Source organism: Charadrius vociferus, unplaced genomic scaffold (genome assembly GCF_000708025.1).
Source record: "Charadrius vociferus isolate BGI_N301 unplaced genomic scaffold, ASM70802v2 scaffold105, whole genome shotgun sequence".
NCBI classification, from domain to species: domain Eukaryota; kingdom Metazoa; phylum Chordata; class Aves; order Charadriiformes; family Charadriidae; genus Charadrius; species Charadrius vociferus.
Window position 1 is genome coordinate 238,656 of NW_009648543.1, and position 23,829 is coordinate 262,484.

Here is a 23,829-nt window from a genome sequence, read left to right on the forward strand (position 1 = left end):
AATTACCATAGAAGTCTGTACAAAACTTCAATTGTGTGTGCGTATGCAAGAAGAGAATATCTTTTAGCAGAAAAATAACCACTTCTTTATTGAGGGGTAGTGATCTCCAGGTTGGTTTCACTTAGGAATTCACTATGAAAAATAAAGCTGAATTAATCACTGAATGACCATCTCCTTTAGCACTGACTGGGTTACATGGGAACAACAACAAAAAAATAATAAAAGAACAGTTTCAACTCCTATTTTATATCATAAACTGTTTCAAGCACAGGTTCCCCTCACAGGGCACAAAAATCTGATGAAAATTTTTGGATGAAAAAGCAATGGATGGAGTAGCGACAATGAGAAGGCCAAGGCAGTCACAGCAAGAAATCCAGATTTGCTTAATGATTTTAGCCATGCAAACAAAGCCTTTTAAACAGTTGACTGAAATCTTAAGTTACGTACACAAGCTAATGCATCCGGGGACAGGGAATTAAAGCCCCACATATAGGACAGTTCTGGAAAAAAGTATTCTCCAGGCAGCAGCACAGGCGCCCAACAGGAGCTTCCCCACAAAATGAGCCCGCAAGCACCAACCGCACAGCCCAGGTGCACAGACAGCGAAGAGCCACCTGCTGCTGCAGAGGGAATCGCAGAAATCGATGCTGAAACACAGGGCTCAGCTTGCATCTAAGCTTGGACAGAGAGAAACCTGATGAAGTTCAACAAGGGCAAGTGTAGGGTACTGCACCTGGGGAGGAATAACCCCACGATCATGTTAGGGGCTGGTCTCCTGGGAAGCAGCTCTGTGGAAAGGGACCTGGGAGTCCTGGTGGACAACAGGGCGACCATGAGCCAGCAATATGCCCTGGTGGCCAAGGCGGCCAATGGCATCCTGGGGTGCAGCATGTCAAGGGAGGTTATCCTCCCCCTCTACTCTGCCCTGGTGAGGCCACACCTGCAGTATTGTGTCCAGTTCTGGCCTCCCCGGTTCAAGAAGGACAGGGAACTGCTGGAGAGGGTCCAGCAAAGGGCTACAAAGATGATTAGGGGATTGGAACATCTCTCTTATGAGGAAAGGCTTAGGGACTCGGGTCTCTTTAGTCTGGAGAAGAGAAGACTGAGGGGACATCTTATAAATACCTAAAGGGAGGGTGCCAGGAGGATGGGAACAGTCTTTTTTCAGTGGTGCCCAGTGATAGGACAAGAGGTAATGAGCACAAACTTGAGCATAGGAAGTTCCATCTAAATACGAGGAGGAATTTTACTTTGAGGGTGGCAGAGCACTGGAACAGGCTGCCCAGAGAGGTGGTGTAGTCTCCAACTCTGGAGACATTCAAAACCCACCTGGATGCCATCCTGTCCAACCTGCTGTAGGTCAAGCTGCTCAGGCAGGGGGGTTGGACTAGATGATCTCCAGAGGTCCCTTCCAACCCTGACCATTCTGTGATTCTAATGGACGCAGCAGAGTTACATACTGTATCCAGAGAAAAGAGAGATGGAGCTGGTCCATGAGACTTGGGATACCGTGGCTGGGTTCACCAACAAAAATGTGACTCAAACAGCAAATCGGGAAAGGGTTCTTCAATTTCATGGTGCAAGACAACAACAAGCACCAAAAGTTGACAGTGAAGTCAGAGAAATTCATATAAAGGAAGAGAAGGTATTCACATTAATCTATAAAACGAGAATCAAAGCAGGGGAAGAAGTGTGGCATCTCCCAAGGATGTGGAGGACAAATACGCTTCTGTAACAGTTATGTCTCAGACATACAGTTAGGCGACACAGTCAGGGAACAGGCTCTTTAAACAGCTTGCAGCAAGCAAGAGATCAAAATACAAGGTCTAAAGGTCCCTTCGGGTTTCATATAGCGGATGAAGTAAGAGTGCTCAACAAGCAATATGGGGGTAATGGTGTTTGCTGCGCAGAAGCACACATCTGATTGCAATCAGTGCTGAGACACTGATGCCACCTAGGTACAACAGCCTGCTGTAGACAGCACAAGGACGGCTAATCAAGTCACACTGAGGACTTTTCATGTTCTGCGACACCAGTGCTAACAAGCTGCCTTTAGCCAAGGCTACCAAAATCGTATTTCTTGGGACAGCCCCCCATTGGTGGCTTTCTGTTAATAACTACATTTTGTAAACCACCAGTTAGACAGTTTTCAGTTCATTGAGTGCCATGTAACTGTTAAGGTGATGATCTCAAACACTGGTTTAACACTTAGTTCCAAGTAAAGGTTTTATAAAAAGACTGTAATAAATGGGGTCACTTTAGTACTTATCTATATCAATTTTTTTTTTGAAGATGCAGAAAGGTAAGTGGTTCATTTTTAAGATTTTTCATATTCCCAGTATTAAAAATCTGATTTTACCAGAACAAACTAAACAGTCTCAAAAGCTCCTCAGACAACTTTGAAAAAAAAAAAAAAGTTGACTATTTGACTATTGTATTACTTAAGTGATTTTAACACAACTAATCTGTAGTCCACGCAGTGCCATAGCATGTTACTTATTTTACTGACAATACAGAACAATTTTCTGGAACAGTCAATGCCTGATTATATCTTCCTCAGGCTGATTTGTTCTCATTCAGCTTTGAATATTTATTGCAAGCGGTAGGTCCCATCAGACTGTTATTATTACCTAAGCTACTGCAGATCAACAGGATGGCCTTGCCATGCAGCTGCTGGGCTTTTTTCTTCCACAATTTAAGAGACACCAAGAGAAAAATAGTTTTCATTTTAAATGTTATCATTTCTTAAAAGGTAGATTAAAGTGATCACATTTCACTTACAGGAAACTCATGCCATTGGCTCGCAGCAGTCCCAAAAACTAAATTATCTTTACTAAATTGATGCAATCTGGAGCAACACCATAACAGGGCAACATTTCAACGTTACAGTCCCACTGGATGGTCCGCACCAGAGTAAATTCAAAGACAAACACCGTATATTGCCATAGGGGTCAGTACATCATGCATTAACTTTAGGACGACTCTCCCCACCCAGGCCAGGGTACTGCACAGGGCTGGGTTCTCCACTTGTGGGCTCCTGAGCTCGCCCGGGCTCCTTCCTCAGCTGGCCCCAGCTGCTTTAGCTCTTCACAGAAAGACTCCAATGTTCAACACAATAAAACATCATAAAATCTGATTTTGGGGGGCAAAGATTTCTCCTAAGGACTTGATTTTGCAACCAGATCCCCTTTCAACTAGCCCCTCCAGCTACAAGTATGCGTTAAAGCACATTAGACAGACCGCACGTGTACTTGCAACAATCACCCTTTATACTAGAGAGCATCAGATGCATACAGGTGTATTTTTAAAAAAACACCGACCAACAGACCATTCATATAGTCTAGCTTTCCCACCTTTCAAATAAGACATCTTCTTTGAAAGTGACAAAATTACATTTTGCTTGGGAATTAACCCATGCAGCAGCAGCAGCAGTTTTCCAGCTTTCGCCACTACATATTCACAGAAAAGGGAAGAAAAGTAAAAAAAAAAAAAAAAAAAAGGAGAAAAAAAAAAAAAATCACAGACTTTTCACAGTCTCGGTCGCTTTCCAGCAAAGAAAAGGGTAAATCAAGGGTCCAAACAACCAAAAATAAAAACCCCACATAAGCAATCTGCATGTAAGAAATCTTGGTGCTAACAAGGCTGATTTTCTTACAGCTTTTGCTGGACTCTATCTGCATACAGATTGAAGGAAAGAGGCATTATTTCTATAGCACACAGTATCCCGCTGAACATTAATCACTATTACCCACTTAGATACTGCAATATGTAAGATTGATTGCTGCTCCATGGCTCTCTCAAGCATGCCAGCCCTCAACACTACCGCACTCCTCTCCACTTTCTTACACAGAAGTTAAAAGAAAACATTCAATTTTCATGCCCCAAAATGAAAGGCAACTCAAACGTCAGAAGGCAAGATGAGTGGCACACGATCTTAGAATTATCACTACTCAACAGCAATTGAGCCAACAGTTCATTTTGGGATTCTTTAGCAGTTTTCTTGCATTTGTTCACCAACCTAAATATATAAAAAACCTGAACTCACTGGAAAAGAACTACCTATTTTGTCTATTTAGGGGTTCTTGTATTCTGTTGGGTTTCTATTTGGGGGTTTCTTTTTCTTTTTCTTTTCTCTTTGAATTTGCCTTCTCATTCCCTCATCTTAAATTTTTTAGTAACTTAAAGAAGTAGATCCTATGCAAACAGCTTTCAGAAAAGCTTCTGGTAAACCACTGAAAAGTAAAAAGTTGATCTTTTTCCTTTGGTCACAAAGAAAGGTTACCTCTTTCTTCTCCCTCGCTTTTTCTTTTTTTTTTTCCTCCAGTTTTGGGGCAACGTGTCATTTTAATAGACAAAAGTTTAGAATGTTGGTAAAATGGAAAAAGCAAAAATGAAAAGGAACTTCCAGGAAGTTAATCATGTTATCTAGCCCACTATATGCTCCAGGATAGAGTTAAGATAAACAAACAAACAACAACAAAAAGAAATTTTAAAGAAACCCAAATATTTGTCCAAGCAATATTTTTAAAGATCTGCTTTTTTATCACTGAAATTAGAGTAATTTTAATTTTTTCATGTTTTTTTTTTTTTTTGACAGAAGAAAGATGAGGCTCCCATAAAAATAAGCCAAACTTATTTGTTAAACTTGAAGTAATCAAAAGCAGCTTGGATAGGCTGTTTCGATTAACCACTAAATATGAGGAACATTGCTTGATTGGGGTTTTTTTAGCCATTGAGGTCATGGTAAGAACATAAAGATGAGATGAGCAATAAAGAATCCTGTCTGAAATCTGTAGTTTGTAGTAAATGGAAGGATTTTTGTAAGCTATTGATAATCTTGCAAGAAAAAAAAAAATCTTTTCATTTTATTTTTTTTAAGATGACCAGCATACGTAAAAATAAGAGCACACTTAACTCTGGAGTGACTAATGCCACTTACTGCTGCAATTATTAATATAATTAGACTACTATAATTAATATACCTCTTTTCCCAGGAATCATTCTTCCTGGGTTCCCTATTCCTCACAAATACATCCTAAGTTGTTACAAGTTTTGTTTTCAAACCTTGACTTCTATTTTCGCCTTTTTTTTTTTTTTAGTTGAAAATAATAAACGTGGAAACAGACAATACCAGACTGGTTAAAGAAACTATCCACAGAGGAACCATTCCATGCAAAAGTGGAAAAAAATTTTTTAAAAAGACACAAAGTTTTCAAGACTTCTTTTTTTCTTCCTATTCTACTTCTTTTTCTTCTTTCTCTTCTTTCTCTTTAAAGTAACACTTTACATAAACTATAGAGAAAAGAGTATTTGTTATCTTAATATTTAAAGAGCGTGGCAATATAGTACAATTAACCAGTCCCTCAGGGTTGGAGATCTTTTAAATTACAAAGTTTTCAATACAAAAATTTGATGTGAACTGTTCCATCTCCCTTCCTGCCCTCACATCTCCTTGCCCGAAATGCATACGCTACGTTTCAGCGATTCTTCTGATGACACCTTCAGAACATTGGTATCACAGGAGTTCATAAATTCTCTCATCAGAAGTCCTATGGTGTTCATGGCACTTTGGGTGCTCAGCCAGTGCCAAACACGAAAGCACCAAACCAGCCCCACTGGTGGTGGAGGAGATGGTACCTGCACCTGCTGTAGGTGGGTTAGCTCTTCTCAGCACCTTGTCATAGCACACCCTCAGGCCACTTCAGGCACAGAACAAAACACAGCTATCTATGTCCACTGTGTAAACCACAACACACTTATCCAAAATGTAATAACATAAAATGAAATCAGAAGCAAAGGATCAGCAGAGAGTTAGAGTTCTTCAAAACCAGGAGATGTTTTAGAGCTGCAAAAGGGGAGGTTGCCATCGCTCTTGCTGCAGTCTCTCCCCCCAGCCATGTCCTAGCCCCGTACTGACTATTCACAGTATGAATACTTCATATTCCCAGCTCACCCAGGTGAGGTGTGCCCCACTTCCACAGGTCACAAGTGTGGGCTTCACATACCGACCTGAAATAGCTGAAGAAGTGACAAGATCAAGGAGGCCATACCCATCTGAAAGTCAAACGCTCTATCCGAGACTTGCCTTGTTACCAAAAAGCTCTGACCTGAATCATGGCTTCCAGTCCTTTTCATTTAGTGTCTGAAGGGAGGACGAGATTAGTCCCTGACAGCCCTTGCAGCCCTCCGTCCTTCAGGGTCTGCTCCACAGGCACCAAAATCCTTTGGAGACTCCATCAACTAGCAAAAGGGCTCGTCGTCCTTACTGACTCCGGCCTCACACTGCTGGCTGTGCGGCGATCAGCCAGTGTTCGTGCAACTGTTCCAAATGTACCCCTGAGCCCTTGTTAGGGTTAGGCCCTTGTTAGGGTTAGGCCCTCTGCAAACTTCGATCAGGACTTGCCTTTACCCGACCCGAGGTCTTGCAGATGCTGTAACTGGGAAACAAAGAGGTATCTGGCTCTTGCGGATACACTGAAGAGACAGTGCACTACAGTCGGTGATGCTCTCCCTAAGCGGGCAACGTGGATATCATAATCGTTTGGTTATATTTATTTCCTTTGGGAGGCGTTCGTTTAGTCAAAATTATATAGGTTTTAAATGTGTGCGCTCAATGAGAAGGAAGGGTGTTGTACCACACTGCCAAAATGCAATTCCCTTTCTCTAATCTATTTGGAAAATATTTAACTTCATTTCAACATGCAATTAGATTAGGTTCTTATTGGACTATTAAAATCTTCAGAATAATCATCCATCTAAAAGCTATTCCACAGCTTGAATTACTGGTATTTTCTATTTTTATATAATGTATTTGGTAAGAACCCAAATAGCTTTTAATTTTTTTATGTAGCTGCCAAATCATAATACAGTAGGTCAGAGAATGCCTGAAGCAAAATATAATCCATGATATATAGGCTTTTTTTTTTTTTTCTCCTTTTCTCTTGCAGGCCTGGGTAATGGATGGGCACAAGCAGTTTCACATGCTGTTCTGCATCACAGGATTTAGTCAGAATTAGCTCACTGAAATAATTGCATTTTTTTCCATACTCCTATTGATTAATGAAGGAAGGAAAGGTAAAATATCTAAACTAAACTAGACAAGACAAAAGGAGGAAGACCTTCTGTACCTTCTTTTAGGGGAAAGGCATCCCTTTTTTCTAAACATTGTTTAAAATGTATTTTAGTATTACTACAAACTTACAAGCTACATCAGCATATGGATTTATGCATACTCAATAACTCAATGCTATTTCTCTTCAAAAATATATTAAGTGGCATTAGTAACAACTGAGAACTCAACACTGATGTGTGTAACCTAAGGAGAAGACAGGAGGGTGCGAATAACTGTTTTTGTATTGCTGGCTTGTACAAGTCATCACGCAGCCACCCAATTTCTCCTGCGTACTTAAAAATTGTTTTCAGCTCCGCCTTCTTTTCCTCCAAGCGTTGTCCAAGTCGTTTTCAAAGACTGTTGCTTCTTACTGCTCTGGTTTTCATTCAGCAAAAATCGGGAAAATAAAGCCACATGGCACCCAGTGACTACCCCAGCGCAAAGAGCCAGAGTTCAAATTCCAGACTTTCAAATGTGGGAACACATATGAAAAGGGACATGGAGAAAAATGAGAAGGTAGTTCTATATTTGCTGGAATTCTTTATTCCTTTTGGAGGGGACAGGCATTTCTACTCCAGTGTTTGGGACAGAAAAGTCTGAACTTCCCAAAGTTTCTTGTACACAGTGACTATCTCCTATGCGCATCTCCCATTCCCAATTGACATGACATTGGTTTTCAAACTGTATATTTCTCAAAATAAAAGAAGTCCTTTTAGGAGTCAGAGAAGGTTCAAAGTCAGTCGCTACTATGGACTTCACTACTGTTAATTTAACCTGGGAGACACTTAGCCACAATGCCAGGCAGATAAAAAGTGCAAATTAAAGCAAAATGATACTCTGTGCACTCTGGCTGCACAGTGCAGCCAATCCTCTGAACCTTTGGAGATGCACAGCAAAACCTGAGGATCATAAACCACAAGAACTGCAAAAGCTAGTGTTATGCATAAGATTTTTACCAAATGAATATCTAATTATTAATATTATGTATTGTTATTATATGTTTTTAAGAAGATGATAATGTCAAATAAATACCAAAGAAAAGTGCTGAAACTGGTGTGTCACTTCAGTATAAGATGCAAAATAGAACCCAGTACATGCAACCAAGATGGACCACCCTGTTCTGGATTATTCACCTAGGAATTTGGAGGTTTTAATTCATTAACCTCAAACTGACATTAATCACATGATTTTTCTTTGTGAATACTGACAGCAGCCACGTACATCTGAAGCTAAAGTACTGAACACAGGTTCACAGAAATAACACAATCCATTTTATGTTATGCAAGTAAAATCAGTATACACCAACAGACTGTATTCTGTTGGACTACAAACAACTTAACGTAGCAGAAGATCACATATTAAATTTCTTGCCAAAGCCGATGAGATTTAGGATCCTTACTGACTTAGACATTTATAACATTTCCTGAGTCTTATTTATGACAGAGCTGATTAATTTTTAAAGCTATGTAATTCATCTGCAAAGTGACAAGAGGATGGTTAAAATGAAGACAAAAAGCAGAAAACCGACATATCCTTCAGTAGCATTTCTACATGAAAAAACTAAGCTTAAAATCAAATTACATCATTTCTTTCCTCAATCTAGATGTTCACCAACCATACTGCTCCTTGGAACTTGTATCAAGCATTGCTATGTGTGAAACAATTCTACTAATTTATTCAACAGTATTCAACAGACAATTGTTAGATACTCAATTTTGCTTTGGTACTAGAGAATATAAGAGAATGTTTTAAATTTTGTTTACATTGGAAATATGAGCAACTGAAAAAAAAAAAAATCAGCTTTTCAGAAGACGCTTCTACAAAAGCAGATTGATGACCCTAATTTTCAAAGTTGACAGTGCTCTCCTTCAGCTTGCTACACAAGCAAGCATAGCAATTAAAAAGCAACCATCCCAAATCAGAATCACTGTTATCTGACAATTTTTTCCTTTGCAAAATAAGTTGATTCATAAAGAAATTACACCAAAAGTACATAAATCACCACTGAAATAGTTATTAGCTGCCAGTCTTCTTGGCCACAGGAGCGGAGTGATCAAGAATATTAGCAATATGCCGTCTGAGCTGCTGTGTCAGCATTAAAAATTCTCCCATTAGGCATACAGCTCAAAAAATAAACAGAGACAATTTCAAACATCATGTTTCGCAGCTGTTTTGGACTTCAGTCATCATGCATCAATAATACATCTAAACACATACATTTATAACTTCCAGTTAACTTTCAGGTCAGATCCTGAGTCTATTTTAGGAATATCAACCCTGCATTCTAAAGGGTAATTATGCTTCATGCAGATACACCCAAGATATAAAACACTTCCCAGACAGGCACAGCCTTGGTCTCATGGTACAGGGATGGGTGGTACAGCAAAACCACCTGCGAGCGGTGCGTGTCCATATTCCACATTTCCCTTCAACGTTCTAGAAACAAAGACCAAGAGGAAAAAAGACCTTCCCAAACTCACCGAGTTAATTATGGTGATACATAGCACATCTGGTCAGTGCATACGCATCTCACCTTCCAGTCCAGGTGGATAAAACTGCACGTGCAAAGCTCGTGCAACACCTCCACCATATCCCTGCACATTAGGCTTCTCGCTACATCGCTCGTATGCTCCTTTAGCCCCTACAGTAGCTCCATACCTGTAACAATAACCACATAAATGGTGACAGCATATGATTTTGCAACTAACTGCACTACTACCGTCAACCAAGCTAACTGGTTCAGCGGTATCTGAAAAGGCGCGACTACGGTTTAGGCACACCCTAAAATGAGTATTTCAGATATTCTTCGCTCCTCAGCTATTAAACAGAGCTTCAGAAAATTCCAAGCAATACAGCTGCCTAGCTAATAAAAAACTAGATTATTACTGATGGGATTTAACACAAAATTTGCATAAACACTAATGAAAGCTACAGCAGTAAACAGGCTCCATGCATAGTGATGAGATTAAACAAGAAATCTGATAAACCGAGTGGAAATTCTGCAGTTTGTTTAATCTTTTAAAGAAGCAGTAAAAATATCTTTTTATTGCTTTCAGATTGTACTGGCATACACCCAAACATTTCATGTGCACAAAGACAGCTTTTTGTAAAGATGTGAGCAGGAGTCAGAAAGAAAAATAAGCGGGGCACTAAAAATTTGATTACAAGCATGTGAGCACACACAGAGAAAGCGCACTGTGAAGACAGATCCGAAACATGAAAGGGCACAAAAAGATGGTGATGCATTTACTTTCAGACTATCTCCTTAGTCTCTCAAAGATAAAGTACATAAAAATACCGCTATTGACCATCGCTCAATGGAACCAAAATGCTCTCTTTGCAGCAGACCATGAGACTAAGCAGCAGCACACCAAAAGGCAGTCAAGCTTGGAATTACATGTGTTTTCATCAGGTTCCCTGAATCCAGAGAGTGCTTATCAAATGGGCCATTCTTTCGGGACTTCAGACCCTTCTCTAATCTACACGGACAGAAGAGAAAAGGTGAGCTTAGAATAGACAGGCAACACTTGCAGCTTTTCAAACTACTTGTGCTGAAAGTATCTGTGTCTCCCATAAAAAAGTGATTGTAAACTTTTCAAATTATAGCTCAGGTGTAAAAATAGTGAGCTGCTTTATTTCATCTTAAACAGAGATCCACGTGCAAAGCCAAGTTCCTTAAGGCAAAAAATACACTCCTATAGGGGATGTGTGTCGATACTGATAGAATAACTATCCTTTTATACATAATCTTAAAGCGTTTTAAAAGATGCAGCCTGAAGAAGCTCTTTTTCCAGTCACCTGTGAAATCTGGGATGATGACACCATACAAAAATACCCTGCCAAGTGGTCCATGAAAGCATCCGGCTGAATGAAGACTGGTTTCCTACAGCTTTTTGCATCACACTTGAACCAAACTGTCTCCAGATCCCCTGTCTCTCTCAGAGAATCAAAGAAGTGCTAGCTGGGACGAACTTCTGTCCAATCTGCTGCCCAAGTGGGAACTATTGCTAACAGCAGATCAAGTCAGCCATGGCTCTGTCCAAATGAGTCTCAAAATCCTCTGAGGATGGAGATTAAATGACTTCTGTGGGCAACCTCTTCCAGCGCTGCTCTGCCCCTGCAGATGATAGTTCCCCCCTACCGTTCAATCCCAAATTACAAGGTGTGCCATTACATCCCTCTTTTTGCCATCTGTCATTACTGAACAGAGATCAGCTCGAACATCTTTGTAAATGCCCTTCAAGAAGTTTTAGGCTGCTACTGGACTGTTCTTCAGATTCCTCCTTTCCAGACTACGCAAGTCCAACTTTGTCAGCCTCTCCCTTGCAGCCACATTCCTTAAGCTCCTCACCATTTTGCAAGGCTTTCTAATGATCCCTCTCGAACTCTTCTACATACCTCTTGAAGTGGGGGGCCTCCAGAACTCAATGGAGTATTCCAAACAGCCTCACAAACACTAAGTAGAGGGGAGAAAAACTTTCCTTGAAGTGCTGCTTCTAGCATAGCCTGGTGCCTGATTTGCCTTATTTGCAATGAGAGCACATTTATGGCTCATCCTCAATTCAGCATAACTCATAGGGTTAATTTGCACCAGGTGCTGAACTTTGTATTTCTCCTAAGTCAACTCCAAGTGGATTTTTTTCTGCTCTCCCAGTCCTCAGAGTTTTTGAACTCTCTCTGGATTGAAAGCTCTACCATCCAGCATGTCAAAGAACGTAATTTAGCGTATCTGCAAATTTGCACAAAGTGCGTCTTGCACATGACTGAGGCTGTTGATGAAAACTCTACCAGTGTCAGGCTCAGTCTCATCCTCTAGAGTACCCTGCTTGTTAAGGACCACCAACTGAATGTAAAGCATCACCAACCCTTCAGCAGCTAATTTTCAACCCATCTAAAATTCCACTTGCCTTGCCCTTACTTCTTCAGCTTCCAAATGAATCCTCTATGGGAGGCAGCAGCAAAAGCCCTACTGAATTCAAGGCACCTACTGCTCTCCCTCACCCCTGTAACCAGTCATTTCATCCAAGGCAGCAATAAAGTGAGTCAAGCATAATTTGCCCTTACTAAATTCCATGCTGACTGTTTCTGACTGTCATCTTGTTCTTGGCATGTTTGGAGATGAGAATATACTCCCACGATCTTTCCAGGCCATGAGGTAATGCTGACTGGCCTACAGTTGCACGGATGCTCCCTCTTGCCTTCCTTAGGGACAGGTAAAATGTCAGCCTGTTTTCATTTATTGGGGACCTCCTCCAACCACAGTTTTTCTGTAGTGGTCTCGCATCTGTCAGCTTTTTCAGCCCCCTCAGCAGCTCCCATCCAGTCCCGCTAATCTGAATATATCCAGCTTCTCCAAGTAGCCGCTAACCTGCTGCTCTCCAGCTGTTGGCTGTGCCTCCCTTTCTCAGAAAATGCTGGCATATGCAGAAGCAGGGGAACAGGCTTCTCCCTGAGGCAAATAAAGCATTTAGCGCTTCCATTTTCCTGTACCATCATATACTAGCTTGTCTCTTCTATTCATCGATGAATGTACAGCTTTCCCAAACTTCCCTTTGCTATTGATTTGAGAATCCCTTCTTGTCACTTTAGCTAGTTTTTGCTCTAACTGGCCTCCTTTTATATTTTTAGTCTTGATTTCACTCCTATGCGACCAAGCTATGCTTTTGTACTCTTCCTCTGTTATCTCTCCTTGGTTTTGTACACTCCACTTTTTGCATGCTGCCTTTCTGAGTTTCAGTTCCCAAAGCAGTTCCCTGCCTAGTCAAGGGGGCCTTCTTTAGAAGTCCCCAGTCTTCTTGCACCATAGCTCTCAACAAGTTTTCATTAAAATCAAGCCTTACGCGCGAGGAGTGGGGAGCTTGCCACTCAGGCACCCGTCCTTCTCACCTCTGCCCCCAGAGCCCTACAGTCACCTTCAACCTGCTGAAGGCTTTTCCTGGCCGCTTCACTGATGCCCGTCTAGATGAGCTGCCAGGGAAGCAGCCAGAAAGCCAGATAAGCCGTGGCAAGCCTCTCTGCAACACCATGGATCCAGGCTCCAGGCAAGCAGCAGACCTCCCCGGGTGACCAATCTGGCCGGCAAACAGGACGCTCTGTCCCACAGAGGCCAAAGTCACAAACCGTTAACCCTTGTCATGGCATCTTCATAGGATGGCTCTGCATTCGGCGAGGCGAGGTGTCCAGCCTACAGTTCCCCTGCCAGAAGAAATCATCCGTGCTCCTCTGCCGATGAAGCCCAGGCAAACAGCCACGAACAGAGACAGAGCCTTCTGCATGTGCATCTGCCAACCTCCCCCCAGTCCAACACTTTAAAACTGGTAGGGGACACCTACCAAGGTTAATTTGACCTGATAGCTGGGAGAGAGAGAGAGCACCGCAAGCTGGGGCTAATCCAGCCCCACGCGGGCACCGGCTGGCCGGCCACATGGCAGTTGCCTGGGGCCACGGGCAAGTGCCCACCGCCCCTCCGCCACCCGAGCGGGTCAGAGACAAGTGCCGGGGAAGGGAGCACAGGTCCTCTTGGCTAAAGGCTGCGGTGGCTATTTTAGGACCACTGAGATCACCACCCATCTGGCCAGCTTGAAACACATTTGACAATGAGTTAAAATGTGTGACAGGCAGAGAAACAGGCAGAAAAGTTATGTAAGCTTCCCCCCCTTTGGAAACCAGGCTAAGAAGTCACCCCCACACATGCATACGTCCTCCGTATCAGCAAACTAGTTTTGCCAAATCCCAGGTCAACTATCAGCATGTATTTATTTCACTCACCAAATATGAATATCATCCTGATTTCCTTCTCCATTCCTTTCTTCTCTTGGAAACCTTGCTTGAAACTATTGAGACCATATAGTCAGAATATACTCTTTTTGTTTCTGTACCATAGGGGAAAGATACAAGATGTTTCCACAATACATGATTTTCTCTACCCCCCTTATTCCTTCCAACATGCTGCTAATAAAAAAAAAAATAATCAGGATTTATTTTATGCCTAAACAAAGAAGATGAAGCAGGTGCTAAAAATCCAGGTCTTCCTGCTGGACAGTTTTTTCTACTACTGTTCTATCAAGACATAATCTGAATGGCCCAACAGCTTTAAAAGGTTATTGCAGATTTGCTATCATAAAGTTGAAAATGTAGCCTTACCTAATGTAGCATATTTTCCTCACATTAGAAATATTACAAAAATTAATTTAATACTACCCACTACCAAGCTTATATGGTTCAATAACCCATTACTTGGGAAATTAACATCTTTCACATTCCTCAAAATCAATTCAATCCAAGATACAACTTATAGTAAAATGAAGAACAAAAATTAAAAATAAAAAAGCTTGAGTCAAATCTACTGATTGGCATTTTAGCTGTAACGTAAAAGAAAGCCATTCTAATTCTTTGTGGGATTTAGGTGACTGATGTAATATGAGCAAATTATATTGATTTTTTTTTTCCCCCCTCAACAGCTATGATTTAAATAATGAAAAGAAAACACCAAACAGTATTAAGAAAAACAGAAATGAAAGCCTGCAGGTTCAAGTCAGGTTGCTCCATGCAGTCCCTTTTACAAATAAAAATCTAGAAACACTAATTACTTTTCCCTTCAGTACTCATTATCACGTATGTCATGCTTGCTGAAGTCTTAGCTAACAATTGAAGGTTCAGGGTCATAATTTCTGACATGTCGGTTATTGCTAGCCAATGACTGAGACTTAGTTTTAATAGATGCCACAAAGCTAACTAACTTCAATCAGGCACTCTGAAAAGTCACCACAAAAAGCCTTTGTGCTGCTGAAGCCAGAAAATAACCTTATGAGGAATGGAAGGTGATAGTACGACATTATTTAATGCGCTACAGGGTGAGGGGGGGAACATAAATCAATCTGTCATTGCCTAAGAAGTTGTACATAAAACATGTTTTTCTTGACAAGCCTAATTGTCAAATTGCAGCTCACCATTCAGTTTTGGAAGAGGTCAGATTGCCCACCCTAAGCAACGGTAACTGGCTAGATGCAAAAGGAAGTTGCAAGTCCAGTATCAGTTTATCCAAAGCCATAGTAATACTTGAGATGTAAGCATCAAACTTTATTGTCTAGATTGCAGGAAGGCAGGCATTTAAAGAAGGGACAGGCAAATCTATCTTTCAGGCCCACTGTCTTGAGAGTGGAGTGGCAAAGTGATGTTAACTTAAATAGAAACTACTGTAAAAATAATGAAATAAATTATTGCACTCTTCTTTAAAAAGAGAATTGACTTTTATGGATTAATAGGCAGAAAACTAATAAACAATCAGGCTTTATCACTAACCTTCCCCCTGTCCTTTAGAGAAGAAAGCCTTCAATAGAAACATTTTTGGCCGGTGAACCAAAGCAAATTTGGCTGTATTCTTTCCAACTCTATCCTAATACAGGCTCTTCGATACAAGATTGCATTTGCAGGCCTCCCGTGTGAAAAGAATATTAGTTATACTCTCTTCACAGTTTGAAAAAAAACCCCACAAAACAAAATCCATAAACCAACCCATGCAAACTATACAACTTAACGTAAGAAATGTTATTCCTTCATTCTGCAAGTACACAATCCTCTTTGCAAGTCAAGATACCCACGACTGCTTGGTGTGAGGGGGGGATCTAGGGAAGGGTTTCTTCCAACTACAACACAAACTATGGAACATTGCAGTGATTAAGCAGAAACTCAGTCCTTCCCCATCAAGAAGAGTCCTTCTTTTATCTTTCTGGGAATATTCCCATAAAGGTGTAGTTCAGAGAAAATCAAGCAGCACCAGCAGTCTCAATGCTTGCTTACCTGGGCCTGTGACATCACAACACACCAAGAGAAAACACTGCAAATCATACCCCCCAAAAATCTTTGCTCTTAAAAGATGCTTTAAAGTTGCACCGCTAGCACTAATAAACTCACACTGGCTGCCATGTAAGTATTTCAGTATCACACTGAGAATGGGTGATCCAAATTCTTCCACTTCTGCATCCATCTGCATTTCAGTGTTTCACCACCGCAATCTGTTCCTATGGATGCTGTAAGGATGCCACTCATTGGCATTTCAGATTTCTCCATGATGGGACGTACTTCTGTGAGTATGAAAGAATATCTACATACTTTCCACAGAAAAGTGCTGTCTTGGTATGCATGTTGGAGATGGGCTTACAGGAAGAACCCCCCTCCCCAAAAAAAAAAGAGGTGGAGGGAATGTATTTTAAGCATCACTACCCTAATTTAAGTAACCATTGTATTCCTTCTGTTCTACTGAAGTTCACAGTAAAATGAATCTTATATTCTGCAAATGGTAATTATGATTCTTAAAAGACTGCCTTTTGTCACAAGGTCTTCAGAAGCTTTAAAGAGGAGATGTCAAGCAGGCAGGCAGGCAGACTTTTTGCCAGACAATAGAAATGTTACTTAAATCAATCTTGTAGGAAAAGGAAATAACTGCCATTTTACTATGTAAATATCACCGTGTTCAAATGCCACCATTCCCTGGAATAAGGATAAAGGTTTTATAGAAGAAAGGTTAAAAAAAAAAAATTTCTAAGGTTTGGACTTGTAAGACTTACCAATTTTTCAAAATCTATTACAGCTTTTTTTTTTTCCCCCACCATAATATTGCTTTTGTAACTTTAATTTCAATAGCATAAAAGTTCTTTTATAACTAATTCTTGTCTACTAATAAAGATGAGAACCACAGCCTCTGGGTTTATAAATTCCTCTAAGTGCAACATCATGGTCACAGTGGTCTCCAAGAATTCAAGCAGCTTTCCTTCACTAAGCTTCAAAGCTTTAGACATGAAGGAGCAAGTCTGGTAAAATCTGCCTGGCAAGCATTGGCCAGGGCTTCCAGCAAGCAGCAAGAGAAGGTGGAGACATAGATATAGCTCCTCTGAACAGCAAAAGTCTAGTAAGGTACTACAGGATGAGGACGACATCCAGCTTTAAATAACCAAAACAGCAAGAGACAAACAGACTTTCAACACTAATTCTGGAACCATCTTCTTCATGCCCAGTTACAGTAGTTTAGATTTTAACCTCCTGAAATAAGGAAGTTTTTGATTCCTCTGAGCTGTTTGCTAAAACACAGGCTAAACTGAACAACAACAACAACAAAAAATGCTTATCAATCCTTTTTCATTTGTTACTCCTCCCAAATGCCTTTATGCCCTGTAGATGCCTTCCCTCTCCCCAGACCTTTCCTCTTTAGGATTCTTCTCCTCACGCTCTGTTCTGCATCAACTTTTGCTGCCACCCCAGCCCCCAGAGCCATGACAGAAAGAGCAAACCCTGAGCTCCCTCACACACACAAACCTGATCTGATCTTTCAAGCGGATCCCATTGCTTGTCCCTCCCAGCCATTTTTCTCTCCTGTCAGTGTCACAGCTGTGACCCTAACCCCTTGTCTTGAACGCCTGTCTCACCGCAGGCAGCCAGGATGGCGCAGAAAGACGCCATTTCACCAGAAGAAAGGAGCACGCAGAGAAACCCAAAGGCTGCGTAAAGAAGCAACTAACTCCATCTCACACTCCTCCCCGAAAGCCTCCCACACACCCCCAAAACCTAGCGCTCTGCTGACCTGTTTCCCCATCTGAGGCGGCTTCTTCTACAACCAAAACACAACACTGCCCACATACGTGCAGAGAACAAACATCACGTGGGCCTACGCATGCCTCGTGTTAGCTCCTCCTAGGCTGATGAGAGCTATCAATCAAAAGTAACTGTGAGTCATGCTTTTTGGGTCAGAGCTCAAGGTGTTTGGGTTCTTTGGCACAACGGGGCTACAATGTACCGTGTTTTCGCAGGGACTCCAAGCGGGACAGGCACACTCGCTGCTGCTCCATACTGCAACCCTCCTGGCAGTATGGACCATAGTGCAAAGGTGGTTGCTGATTTGACAGCATGACAGGCCTGCTTCAGATTCAGCAAGAAGTCCTTCAGGTAAAAAAATAAATAAATTATTAAGGTTCCCAAAACAACGATACATGAGTGTGCATCTTTGTAAAGAGGAAATTAATTAGTAAACTGGAGCGTACAGCCAAAATGTAAGCCACTGTTTGCAGTGTTTAAGAATGAGGAATATTTAATTAGCAGCTATTCTTACAGTCTGAAGCCAAAGACTTGTTATTCTGAAATGACTTCACTGCCAGTGGTTTCCGAATAAAGCGAGGCAGAACTGCAGCAGATTTCAAACTAAGTAGATGTGACTGCAGCTTCAGCGTACGCACCCAGAGAGGTGCTGCAATGTAGATTTACACGTCAACATCTCTGAGACACTCAAAGCATGACATGTTGTACAAACGCAATCTTAATGCGGTGTGAGGCAAAGGTGCAAACAGAAATGTAGCTGTGGACTTAAACGTTAAGACAGACATTCATATGCAAGGATAAATTACACCACACGATGGGTACGAAGCACACGCCCATAGAATCGAAAGCGCATTAGGATTAAAATTTCATCAGATATTTGCTTTTGCACCAGATTTATGACAAGAGATAAATGACAAAGTATGCAAATCACTTCAGCCACCTGGCAGGTAGGGGAATTTGCTGCAGGGAACAAACAAGGAATAAATAAATAAATGGAGAATATGTTGCCAGGCTCCCAGAGGAAGGGCTACAAGAAAATGGACACTCTTCCCCCCAATGGAGGTCATAGCAGTCAATAGGAATTATTAGCGTCAGTCTTGTAACATGAGAACAAGCCAAGCTGCCAAGTAATAGCTACACTGCAATAGTATTTCAAACACCAGCTTTAGCAGTAGTACAGAAGAAAATGTCTTTTCTTTTAAAGAAAAAGACATTGATTTCCATCAAGAAACTAAACTAATCTATTCTTCTCTCATAACTTCTTTTTCCTGTTGAACTCAGCGTATCTTGTCTCAGAAGACCTCTGGCAGCCCTGTGACCTGATGCACGGCTTTTCACTATAGTGAAAATCCTGTCACCACATAATATAAGTCACCAGTATTACACAATAGCTTCCTAGAACCTGCAGCCCTTTGTTTTTTTTCTTCTGGTCAAATGAAATCGTCTACTCATTACAAATTCTTTGATAAAAACTCAGAGAAGTTAAACATGGAGTTAGTTAAGGGATGCCTGAAGGTTTAATATCCATGATACCTTGTCCCACTGATCAAATGCCTGAGCTCATGGCTCCTGAAGATACTGCTGGTTTCTATTCCCATTTCTGCCCACAGAACATCCCACAAACAAAAATAAGGCACATTTTTCTTTTTGTTTGTCCATATAACAAAGGCTTAACCTGATGGATTATATCCTTATGACCAGTTTTGAATCTGATGTTAAGTGTAAAAACTGATCTTTGAAGGAAATGCTGTGCATGCAAAATGCTAATTTACTGTAAGGAGAAATGTCCATGTCTGTTCTTCTCAGATGACACCTTTATTCAAACTACAGAATCATTATAACATAGTATGGAAGCCACTTGTCCCCCAGACATATTTTGCTGAAGTTGTTCATGTGGTTTTTGACAGAGAAAAAAACCAGCCAAACAAAATCCACCAGGTAAACCGGATTATACCAAACCTGTTTTCCTCCTCCTGCTCAAGGAACTATTTGCACACCTGAATGTAGAACATGTTCTAAACATCTGCTGGCTTCAGCTGGGTAACACTACAGAGCAACTCCCAAATAAATGGGCAAGGGGAGTGGTTCACCCTGAGTATAAAGTGTTCCTTTCACATCCATTGTTTTGAAGTATTTAGTTGTAGTACCAAGATTTTTCATAAGGCAAATTTAGGATACACATTTTGAGAGGAAGTGAGAAGCAACAGGATCTAGTCCCTTGCACTGGCAATATCAGGTTGTAAATCTGACACTGGATGACATGTGATGGAAGAAAAAGGACATCTGAAATGCTAAAATACGACTACTGCTATGAAGGCTGCAGAAAATTAATAGCTCCTTAGACTGGAATGATGATGAGAATAAACTCCTCTAAGTATCTATTTTCCCCACACATACACCTTGTTGTGACAGAGATGTGACATTTTTCAATAATATCAAATTTTTATTTTACTTTTTTTTCCCCCTCATTTTTTGCTTTTTACAGAGACAAGATCATTTGGTCCATCAGTATATTAGGACTTGCAGCCTGTAGTACTTCTTTGTTTTAAGTGTTCCTCTGAGCCGGTAGTTACTGCTTTCCAGACTTTGAAATTCTGGTGAGAACAAATAGCTTTGTGGTGTTATTTCAAAGGTGTACAGGTAATTATTAAATAAGCAGATTACCTGGCCTCTCCTCTTCTCACCACCGGAGGCACCACCACCACCACCCAACAACTGCTTCTGCTGCAAAGCAACACAGCTGCTTGCATCAAAGACTACCTCCAGCTATTTTTTTGTCCAGGAGACATTCAGTAATACCTCCATCCAGGTCGCACCCTGCACAGAAGCCTCACCTCTGAATACTTCCCCAGTCAGGCCACCAGCAGGCAGAGGCTTGTGAGCAGAGCAGGAATTAAAAGGACAAGCCAGATTCAGAGGGAACAACTGCTCAGTGACAGCAGCACCATGGTAGGAAGAGACATCTCACACAAATCTTGTCTTAAATTTCAACAACACCTGGCCATGAGCCCCAGGCATGCCGCATGATGCAGGAAATGAAATCTCTAGTTACGTTGAAAGAACAAGAGGTACAGGGCTATCCACAACGTGACACTACACTTACATTTTCCTGTTAACAGGATTTGGGATTTTTCTAAGTCTGGACGCTCACAATTTTAGCAGCGCAGGAAGCACATCCCAGCGTGCAGCATCTTCCCCATAGTCTGCTCCCCCAGCAGGAGCCAGGCACCTTCCCCCCACCCACACCCCCAGCTCCTCACGTCCCTGGGGACCAGGAGGCAGTGCTTCTCACCCCTCTTGCCCTCTACCTACCCCGCAAGTCTCCTCAATGGCACCACCTGAAAAGTCCCTCTCAAATCACAGCAAGGGGTTGAAATTTGGCTTTTGGCAGTGAGGTTCAGTGCCCAAGCAGCTGCTCCTGTCTTTGAGGAAAAAGCAGATTACCGGACAGAAGCTGTTTGCATCCCTGATTCTGATGTACCATCGGATGGACCACACTGGCCACGAATACAGCAGGTTCAAGAATGTGCTAGATGCTCTGTAACTGAAGACAAAGCCACGTATTTAAAATAAAAATCTAAATTAAATGAAAAATAAAAAAATAAGTGTCAAAAAATGTTTCACAAGATCTGAGTTATCACTAAAGAACAGATTGCCAAGATGTTATATCCTTATGAAATCCAGCATGATTCTGAAGGGCTTCTTTATTGTGGTTGTTTTGGTACCTCTTTGAAACTGAAAACCAAATCAATTAGACAAAAATATTACCCAGCTATGCTTGCTGCCGATGACTCCAACTGCACAGGAAATGTGAACACAGTTGAGTACGAAATGATCCAGTCTCAGACAGAAAACTCTGGACAGTTATTTATCTGCACTAAGGGGGCCACAAAGATGCACCTCCTTTACCGAAGAGGCAACCAATGATCAGAAGTAATGTTAAGTAGTACTACAACTCTGTATGAAAACAGAGCGAACCAAAGTCATCTCCAGCCTTTATCCAACTCAGTTAAACATAACTCCACACCTCACGATACAATTCCTCCTAGCAAACGTCCACCTACACCATCCACCGCTCACCTCAGCCAAGGTGCCTTTTCAGAAGCCTGACATGCAGAGATGCCTTTCTGCAGTCCCACTTCCAACACACCCCCACATCCACCGCTCCTCTCCTTTTCCTTCCCTCCACTTGTGCTTTTTGAACAGACATGGAATTTTAAACTCCTTACAGCAAAGATTATTTTTTTTTAAATAACCCAGGTTTTCACTGCTGTTGAACACTCCTTCAGACACACACACGGTCTGTAACATCCTTCTCCATCCAAGACAGCCAGTCTCAGAAAAAAGTAATACATTTTTTATTCCATTTTTTTTCCCTGCTTGCCCCTATGCGCACATCTCCACCACACTGTTTCTTCCCTCTTCTGAAATCCAAGCAAACCCAGAGAGAGCAGACGGCTCTCAACGTCTCTTAGAAATCCTAAGTGTTTCTTACATATTTCACTTGAACACTACCCTCGGAGAGCCTGTGGGAGGTATTCAGAAAAGCAACCTTTGGTTTAATGATGCTTGTCCCCTTTAGCTTGATCTATCACTGACAAAGAAACAGCGGCTTTTTCCAAGGAGTGGGATGCAGCAGCTGCTATCCGGCTTGGGCACAGAACACCCTTTTGGAGGAGCCATTTTCTCTCCCTTGACTACAGGATGTGCAGGGAGAAGGGTGTCTGGAGGCCTTTCTGTGCATTAGCATCACCGAAGACCCTTCTTAGCTACCGCTGCAGATAACTCCTCACTAAAATTTCCAGGCACACTCTCCTACACTTCCCTACCTAAATCCATCACTCATCTCCTGCTCTCTAAATCTAGCACGTTAACAACTGTGAGAGGCCCCTCGGAATATATTTAGTTTACCTAAATGATACTTACTCATCGGTGCCACGTGCAAGTCTTCTATTACTGGATGACTTGCTCCTAACAGAAAGATAAGGAAGCTTTTCATAATGCAGTTAAGTTATAGAGGAGACAGGTAAACATAAATTAAGAGAAGTTTGTGACAGTGTCTGTTAGTGAGCATCTTAAATGGAGACTGTGCTGAACCTTGGCAGCTCTTGTTAGCGAGATGCCCATGTTGCACTGTATTATAGCGTACTCTTTAAATTATGTAATGCACTTACTAGCCAGTAAGAGAAGTCAAGTATGTCTAAATCTACTATCAAAGTCTATTTTGTCTGTAAAGTCATTAGCACCCACTCCCATACTGCAGAGTTTCACTAAAGAAATCATTCCAAAGGAAGTCCAGGTTCACAGGACATGCCAGCAAGTCTCAGGTATAAGTCACTGGACAAACTGGATGAATTTCCACTGTATTTATACCCTGTAGGAAAACACACTTTCAAGCTGGATCTGAGAGACAGACCCAGAATCATGGGTCAGTGCCAGAAAGAAGCACATTAAAGGACTGTAAAGCCAAAAATAAAAGCCTTTTGGATAAGACACAGCTAATGAATTGCTGCAAGTGATAGAAATAAGAAAGACCAGTCGGCCACTGATTTACATGACAGCACCACAAGGACTGACAGCAATAAGAACAATAGTACACAGATTTCTACTTGGGAATTTTCTTCATTTAGTCATATTATGCATTTTGAAAAGGCTGACAAACCCGAACTATAAATGTCCAGACCTGTATCACCCTATGCTGTGACACCGCCTTCCTTGCACACCACTGAACAACGCTCCTCTGCTACCCCTGCTGTAAAGGTGAGATTTCACTGCTGAAAACAGCAGACTCCGGTTACTGAAATCTGCTCTTTGAGACTATAAACAAGGAAATGAATCATTTAGTTTAATCTTTCTTCTAAAATATCTTAAGAGGTCCAGAGATCCTCCTTCTCTCATCCTCCTCCAGTGACAACCTTCCCATGAGAACTCTTCTCTTGATTGAGTTATTCATCTGAGTAAAACCAGCTTACACCATTTTTTTTTTAGCAATAAATACCACTTTTCAACTTGTGATAGCAAGTTCTGTGCCTTTGCTTCCTGTAATACAAGAAATGACATTCACAAACCTCCAAGCAAAAAGCTTCTTTAAAAAGTCCCTGCCAAGGATCTGGTCTCCAAAACATGATGAC